The sequence below is a fragment of the Exserohilum turcica genome (genome assembly GCF_000359705.1).
Source record: "Exserohilum turcica Et28A unplaced genomic scaffold SETTUscaffold_13, whole genome shotgun sequence".
Lineage (NCBI taxonomy): Eukaryota > Fungi > Ascomycota > Dothideomycetes > Pleosporales > Pleosporaceae > Exserohilum > Exserohilum turcicum.
Genome location: NW_007359948.1, coordinates 652,643 through 661,894, shown reverse-complemented (window position 1 = coordinate 661,894; position 9,252 = coordinate 652,643).

The window sequence follows — 9,252 nt, the reverse complement described above, 5'->3', positions numbered from 1 at the left end:
CTAGCTTACTACTCCTTAAGTAATTACTATATTCAATTGAAGTTCTAGTACTTTTTTTTAACTTTCTTATAAAACTTACTTTTTAGCTATACTACTTTAAGCTTATTCACTTTTTACCACCATAGCTATATTAAAATATATCATCTTTATAGCTTTAAGAAAACTAAAAATGAATAAAGAAAGTTTTTTAGTTTTATAAACAGTACGTAAGGCGTTATGATATATATCGTTACTCTTAAGTTATTTTTACTTCTATAGCTATTTACTTACTCTTTTATTTAAGCTTATAGTATTCTACTACTGCGGTCTCTTTTCTATACTATATAGTAGCTATAAAGTGCTACTTAAAGCACTTTTTACTAAACTATAGTGAAATAGTATTACTGTTATAGATTTTCTATTATAACTTTATATTACCTTTGGGCTAGCTTTTTTAGTAAAAGTTATTTATACTACTCAAGGCATTATATACTATATTGGAAATTTTTATACAATTGAGCTAGCACTCTTATAGTATTATAATAGCCGCCCATAGGCAAACATATAAGAATAAAGTATTCTTTTACTTACCTTTCTTTTTTTTTCTTTTTTTTACTATAATGAAATTTTTTTAAGTGCTACTATTTGTTAAAGATTAGGCTACGCCTACTTCTATATCAGTATAGATTAAGATAAGACTCTTATAAGTACCTCAAAAGAGTGTAACTAAATACTCTCCTAAGTAAGATGATACCTTTTAGTACCTTATAGTTCTTAAATACAAATTATACTATAATGATTATATTACCTTCTTCATAACTTTACTACTTTGAGCTATCTTTTTAATTAAGTGTTTATATAGACTTAGATAAAAGTATTTTACTTATACTTAGTAAATAAGATATAAAATTGACTTCAGCTACTAAAGTACTATAAATCATAGTTTAATAGCTAGAATGAAAAATTAGTAATTTTCAAGCTCTTATTTTTACTCAGACACTACTATAATAAAAGTATATCATAGCTTAAAAAAATAAAAGCTTGTTTTATTGAAACTACTATTTTGAGGTCAAAAAACATCATTTATATCTTGAAAGATTATAATTAAATATAAAGTAAAATTAAAAAAAGCGTTTATTGGTATAGTAAGAGACTAGTTTACTTATATTTGAGTAAGCTTAAGTATGAAAGTATGATATAAAATAACTTTATGCTGTAAAATGGAAGGAACTAATAGAAACTTTAACTGAGTAGTATTTTCAAAATACCTAACTTCTTACTATAAAAGTAAACATAGTGAAAAAAGAGCTTGACTAGCCTTAAACTAGCTTAAATTAAAAAAAGTCATTTCTTTTTGATTTTTTTTAGTTTTTTTTTCAAATATTCTATATTCTTTTCTAAGCTTTGTTTGAGCGTTTAATAAAAGTAAAAGAAATATACAAAATATTGAGTAAATATAACTACAGCTATATCATAAGCTCAACCTTTTTATAAACTTGATAGCATTAAACTATAGTACAACTTGGACTAACTTTAAAGTAGTAGTTTAAGCCTACTCTTTTATTATAGTAGACCTAGAAAATAGTAGTAATTCAGTAATGTAACTCAATACATGCTTAGCTAAATAATACACTAAAAGTTAACTTAAATCAAAATACTAACATAAATTCATTAGTAAAAGTAGAAGTAGATTAAGAATTTAAAGGATAAAAAAAGTCTTACTAAGAAAAAATTATAAAGTAAAAAAGAGCTAACTAAATATTTAAGAAAAGTTTTGAATAACGCTAAGAAGAAAGTACCTACATACGCTATAGGCGCTATCGTTATTAAGTGATAGAATATCTAAATATAGTATACTTATGAGTTTTAAAAACGTATAATATAAAGATAGATAACATAGTAAATAACTTCAAAAACTAAAAGCTTTCTACTTAGAATAGTAAGTAGAGGTAAAATATAATAAACAAGGTAATATAACGTGGTTCATAAGCGAGTCGGCCACCCAAGCGAGTCGGCCACTTTGTACCGGCGCGTCGACGTTAACACTATAACGCGTTATGTCTCAACCACACAATCATTTGTTAATCTATTCTAAATCTGATCTTCAACTTGCTCTTTTTAACGTCCAATTGCAACGTGTTTAAAGCTAAAGACGTGCTGCTTCTATCTATAACGTGCCTTAAACTACTCTCCAAGACCGACGTGCTAGAAAGCGCTTTCGACGCGACTGCGAACCAAATTCAAAGCGCCTAAATAAGCTAGAAGAGGAGGCTATTGTTAGGCGTATTCTTGAAGAGTCTACGCGAGGATTTGCCCCTATAAAGGCTGAGGTTTGAGCAATAGCTGATAAACTGTTAGAGGAGCGTGGTGGCAACCCTGTTGGCAAGAACTGGGTTGACAACTTTGTTAAGCGGACTCCTGAGCTCCGTACGCGCTGGAGCCGTCCCTATGATCACCAGCGAGCCGCCTGCGAGGATCCAGTGGCTATCCAGCGCTGGTTTGACTTAGTCCAGGCGACAAAGCAGAAGTAGGGTATTGTGGACGATGATATCTACAACTTTAACGAAACTGGCTTTATAATAGGCAAGATTTTATTATAGTTAGTTATTACAGGCTTAGAAGGATATAGGAAAAAGAAACAGGTACAGCTAGGCAACTGTGAGTAGGTTACTGTGATCTAAGGCGTGGACGAGTCAGGTCGCTGAATACCACCCTTCGTTGTCTTTGCGGGCAAGGTGCTTATTAACGTCTAGTTTGAGGATTTGCCTGCTAACTAGGTTCTTAAAGTTAGTCCTAATGGCTGGACGAATAATTAGCTTAGTCTTGCCTAGTTAGAGCACTTTGATACCTATACAAAGAGGCATACTGTAGGTGGGTATTAACTGCTTATTATTAACGGCCATAAGAGCCACTACTCTATTGATTTTCAAGATCTTTGCAAGGAGAAGAATATTATTCTTCTCTGCATGCCTCCACACTCGTCTCACCTGTTGCAGCCCTTTAACATTGCCTGCTTCTCGCTGTTGAAGCGTAAGTATGGCGACGCTGTTTCAGGCTTAGCACGCAACCGCACCCACTATATTAGCAAGGAAACCTTCCTACCAGCCTTTAAGGCTGCTTTTGAGCAGTCTATCACGAAGGAGAATATCCAAGCTAGCTTCAGAGGCGCTAGACTAGTCCCACACGACCCACAGGCTGTGCTATCTAAGCTTGATGTGGTGGTGCAGACGCTAGTACAATCACCGCGACAGGCAGCCGCCTAGGAGGCGCAGACACCACGCAACGCGCGCAAGGTTGAGGCTCAAAGTACTCTTATTTAACAGAGAGTAAGAAACCGCCCTAGGTCTTCTATAAATTCTCTTAACAAGAAGGTTGTGCAACTAAGTAAAGGGGCTTAGCAAATAGCACATAAGATGACGCTTATGAGGGAGGAAGTAGCTGCTCTTCGAGAGGCTCTAGACACAGCAAATAAGCGTAAGAACCGCAAGCGGCGATACGTACGGACAGAAGAGACTCTTACTGTAGGCGAAGTACAAGAAGTATTAGCTAAACAGGCGGGTAGCAGTCGTGGTGATGGTGAGAGTGCGTCGAAGAGGGTGCGAGGAGAGCGGCGGTGCGGGCGTTGCAAGCAGACTAGACACAACGCTCGTACCTGCGCAGTTGAGATAGATAGTGCAAGTGATAGTAGCGATTCTAACAATTAATTTAGTATATTGCAATAGTTTATTCACTGTGATAAAAGACTGTGATAACGTGTTGAAGTTGACGCGACGGTACAAAGTGGCCGACTCGCTTGGGTGGCCGACTCGCTTATGAACCACGTTATATACTATATATACATAATAATACTATAAAACATAGTAGAGAAACTGATAATATATAATTTCCAGTTCTTATATCTATTAATAATAGTATATTGATCTATAGGCTAGTTAATATAAAGTATAAATATTTCTACGCTATAAGTAAAGCTTTAGTAAAGCTTTTATAAGTTTTAATAATTAAAATTCTATTCAACTTTCCAATATCAGCTGTACATAATATAGTAAAGAATATCATTTCTGAAATAGCTATAGTAATATTAAACTTGAATAAGTAGTAATCTTATACTTGAGTAACTATATATAATTCCAAAAACAAAATATGTCATGATTTCAGAAAACTATAAAAAAAGAAAAAAAAAGATCTCTTTGTAAGAGGCTACGCCTAAAAGTGTGTGTGTGATCGAGTATATCTATACGACTACCCAGACTTCAAGAAGCTTGAAGTCTTGTTACTGCCTTTTTGGCTATGGATGGCGTAAGTAGTCGTACGCTCGGCCCGTTGGGCCCGCCCATTACACTCTTGAACTTAGACAAAGGCTAAATTATGAGTGAAAATATAAAAATATGAAGGTTATAAATGTTGTGAAGAAAGTAAAATAAGCAAAGAGAGTAAAGCTATAAAAGCTATTGATTAACAAGTAGAACTATGTCAAGCCTAACCTAATAAACGTAAAAAGATAAAGAATTCCAATAACTGTTTCAGTAATTAATAGAGTGCTAGTAGATGAGGCTTAGATAAAGAATACTTGATCAGATAAATAAATTAATACTTCTTCTAGAACTAGAAAGATTTTAGAAACTATTTAACAAAAAAAAGCTATGGAACCTCTTTTATATAGAGATATAATGGACTATCATATCAGATTTAAAAAGAATAGAGATAACTATACTCTATAGCCACTATGGAGTTCTTTTTATTATATACTAAAAGAATACTTTAAAAAGGTAAAGTAATAAAAAGTGAACCTTATAAATAAAGAACAAATGAAAATAAGCTTATTTTTAGTAGAAGTCTTGATTTTACTGATAAAAAAAACTATACAATAAATAACTATTTTGTAAAAATTACTAAAGTCTAAGGATAACTATAATAGTAGATGATTACCTACTTCTATGAAATAAGAAAATAGTATATCTTTCAGTAAAGTCTTAATAGTTTACTAAGATTAAAATTAAGTTAGCTTTTTTGAAAATGTGAATAGTAAAAACAACAAGCATTCTATAGTTTTTTGAATAGAATTCAAACTCTTTTAATAGTTACTATACCTCTTTAGACTATTTACGGCGCTCTTAACTCTTTAATACTATATAAACTACGTGCTACTCGAGATACTTAACGTCTATGTAGTAGTATACTTAAATAATATCTTGATTTATTCATTTTTGACTTAAAATAGCTATATAGACCTTATTATAGCTATAAAGGGGGGGGGGGTAAAGCTATTATTTTTTATCTATACGCTTAAGAATAACGCTATATATAACGTGGTTCATAAGCGAGCGGACACCCCAAGCGAGCGGACACCTCCCCACCAGCGCGTCAACTTCAACACGTTATCACAGCCTTTTATCACAGTCAATAAACTATTGCAATATACTAAATTAATTATTAGAATCGCTATTATCACTTGCACTATCTATCTTAACTGCGCAGGTACGAGCGTTGTGTCCAGTCTGCTTGCAACGCCCGCACCGCCGCTCTCCTCGCACCCTCTTCGACGCACTCTCACCATCACCACGACTGCTACCCGCCTGTTCAGCTAATACTTCTTGTACTTCGCCTACAGTAAGAGTCTCTTCTGTCCGTACGTATCGCCGCTTGCGGCTTTTACGCTTATTTGACTTGTTAAGAGCCGCTTAAAGCGTACCCATTTCCTCCATCATAAGCGTTATTTTATGTGCCATTTGCTAGGCCCCCTTACTTAGCTGCGCGATCTGCTTAGTGAGTGAATTGGTAGAAGACCTACGGCGTTTTCTCACGCTCTCTTGAATGAGACCAATTTGAGACTTAACTTCGCGCGCGTTGCGTGGTGTCTGCGCCTGCCAGGCGGCTACCTGTTGCGGTGATTGTACAGGTGTCTGCACCACCACATCAAGCTTAGATAGCACAGCCTGTGGGTCGTGTGGGACTAGACCAGCGCCTCTAAAGCCAGCTTGGATATTCTCCTTCGTGATAGACTGCTCAAAAGCAGTCTTAAAGGCTAGTAGGAAGGTCTTTTTGCTGATATAGTGGGTGCGGTTGCGTGCTAAGCCTGAAATAGCGTCGCTATACTTGCGCTTTAACGGCGAGAAGCAGGCGACGTTAAGGGGCTGTAATAGGTGAGACAAGTGTGGAGGTATGCAGAGAAGAATAATATTCTTCTCCTTGCAAAGATCTTGAAATTCGATGGAGCAGTGGCTCTTATGGCCGTTAATAATAAGCAGTCGATACCCACCCACAGTAGGGCTCTTTGTATGGGTATTAAAGTGCTCTAACTAGGCAAGACTAAGCTAATTATTCGTCTAGCTATTGGGACTGACTTTAAGAACCTAGTTAGCAGGCAAATTCTTAAACTAGACGTTGATAAGCACCTTGCCCGCAAAGACAACGAATAGTGGTATCTGGCGACCTAACGCGCCCACGCCTTAGATCATAGTAACCCACTCACGGTTGCCTAGCTATATCCGCTTCTTTTTCCTACATCCTTCTAATGCTGTAATTAATAACTATAATAAAATCTTGCCTATTATAAAGCTAGTTTCGTCAAAGTTGTAGATATCGTTGTCCACAATACCCCACTTCTGCCTTGTCGCCTGGACTAAGTCGAACCAGCGCTGGATAGCCACTGGGTCCTTGCAGGCGGCTCGCTGGTGATTATAGGGACGGCTCTAGCGCGTACGGAGCTCAGCAGTCCGCCTAACAAAGTTGTTAACCTAGTTCTTGCTAACAGGGTTGCCACCACGCTCCTCTAACAGTTTATCGGCTATTGCTCGAACCTTAGCCTTTGTAGGCGCAAATCCTCGCGTAGATTCTTCAAGAATACGCCTAACAATAGCCTCCTCTTCTAGCTTATTCAAGCGCTTTGAATTTGGCTCGCAGTCGCGTTGAGAGTGTCTTCCAGCGCGTTGGTAAAATAAAGTTATTCGAGGGACGCTATAGATCTTAGCAGCACGTTTAACACTCTTTACACGTTAGGAATTAATATTAGAAATAGCAAGTTAGATATTAGCTTTAGAAAAAGTTTGTTAAATCTAATGTGGTTAAGACATAACGCGTTGTAGTATGAACGTCGACGCGCTGGTGGGGAGGTGTCCGCTCGCTTGGGGTGTCCGCTCGCTTATGAACCACGTTATAGATCTTAGTTAAAGAGGAGAGTGTTGTAATAGCTTGTAAATCGTTGTTGTCGCTAATATATGAGTTAACCTCTACATTTAGGTCTTTTCTAATATAGAAGAGCGTTCTTGGCCTTAACCCCTTATAAGTAGGGAGTATTTGAGTAAAGTCTTGGTGGGCGATTGATCTAGTATTCTCGTAGGTATGTCCCTTTAGTAGCCAGGGTTCCTGTATAGCGATAATCTTGGCGTTTACCTAAATAGCTAGATTTAGAGCGCTCTCTGTAGTAGGGCTACTTCTATTAACATTTATTTATAGGACTTTTAACATTCTAGTTGGAAGAGGTAGTAGTCCTAGACGTCCTAGCTTGCAGGATTTCATAGTTTTAGCTATTAGCTACGTGGGGCTTGCTGCAATTTACACACTTAAAGATAGTGTGAACGCAAGGCTTGCCTCTGCTTAAACAAGAATTACACTTATGGAGGCTAGTGTGGTGGGCTTCGCTGCAGATTTAGCAGGCTACTTTAGAGCATTTAGCCTCTAGGTGCCCAAAACCTTGGCATTTAGAGCACTATTTAGAGTTATTAATAACTCTTAGTTTCTCTGCTCTAAGGCTCTGCCCTAGAATATAGAGCTTTCTTCTAATAGCTCTTTAGGCTTCTTGTTCTGTAGCAAAAGCTACGCAGGCGGATCTAAAGTTTTGGTTTCCTCTTCTAGATTCTAGTGTTAGCCAGAAGGGGTTGCCTACTACCTTTAGGCCTTTATTGAAGATTTCAATTTCCTCCTTTAGGTCCTCTAGGCTATGGTCTGTTAGTAGTTTATGGATAACTACTTTAAACTAAGGGGTGATTGGTTAGGCTGCTTTGAACTCTGTGATATCCTTCTAGATCTCTTGGTTTTCTAGAAGGTATTTTGCTAAAAAAGCTAAGGTAGTAGTAACTATTTTATTGCCTTTTGCTAAAGGTGTTACTAAGGCTACTACTAGGAATTGTACTCCTCCCTTTGTTGTAAAGGCTTTGTTAAAGGCGTTTCTAATTTTTAGAGCGTCGAATGTAGTAGGTATAACTAGATTAAGTGGTAACGTGTTTCACTAGTAAGCGGGCCACCCCAGTATGTGGGCTACCTCCTTAAACTTTTACATCTTTGTAATAGTATTACGCAACACCACTATAATTTTTTTTATTAAGTAGAATAAGATATTATTCTTTAAACGTATTGCTATCCTTTGTATCCTCTAATTCTACTTAACAAGTGCGACAGTTGTGTCTAGTTTAGCTGCAACGCCCGCAGCGCCGTTCACTACGCACCCTCTTCGCAGACGTTGCACCATCATTATAGCTACCACCCTCTGCCTTAGCGATCTAATTAGCTATCTAGCTAACTGTCTAGGACCCCTCTGCCTGTACGTAGCGCCTCTTACGAGTTTTTCGCTTTGTTACTTTAGTAATTGTAGCTTTAAGGCGATTAAGTTTCTTTTGCATTAACACTATATTATAAGCTATCTGCTAAGCTTCTTTACTTAACTGCTATATCTGCTCCTTAAGAGAACTTGTAGGAGACCCTTGCTGGATTTGCATACGGTTTTGAATAAGCGTAGCCTGCGCCTCTATTTCGCGCGCGTTGCGCGGCGTTTTTGGCTCCCATGCAGTAGTCTCTTGCGCTGGTGGAGTTGGCGTACGCAGCATGACGTTAAGCTGTGATAAAACAACGTTATAATCGTGCGGTGAAAGTCCAGCACCTTAGAACCCTCTGTGGATATTTTCTAGTGTAATAGCCTTATAATAGGCCTTTTTAAACGCTAGTAGGAAGGTTTCTTTGCTAATATAGTAGATGCAATTGCGTGCTAAGACTAAGATAGCATCACCATACGCGCGCTTTAACGGCGAGAAGCAGCCCACATCAAGAGGCTGTAAGAGGTGCGACGAATGGGGAGGCATACAGAGGAGGATTATCTTCATCTCTTCGCAGAGATCTCGGAAATCCACCGAGCAGTGGCTCTCATGGCCGTCAATAATAAGCAGCCTATGCGTCCCCACAGGCCGCGCATGGGAATCAAAGTGACGAAGCTAGTCAAGCGCTAGATCGTTGTTCGTCTAGCTAGTAGGACTAACTTGGATCACCTAGTCGCGTGGCAGA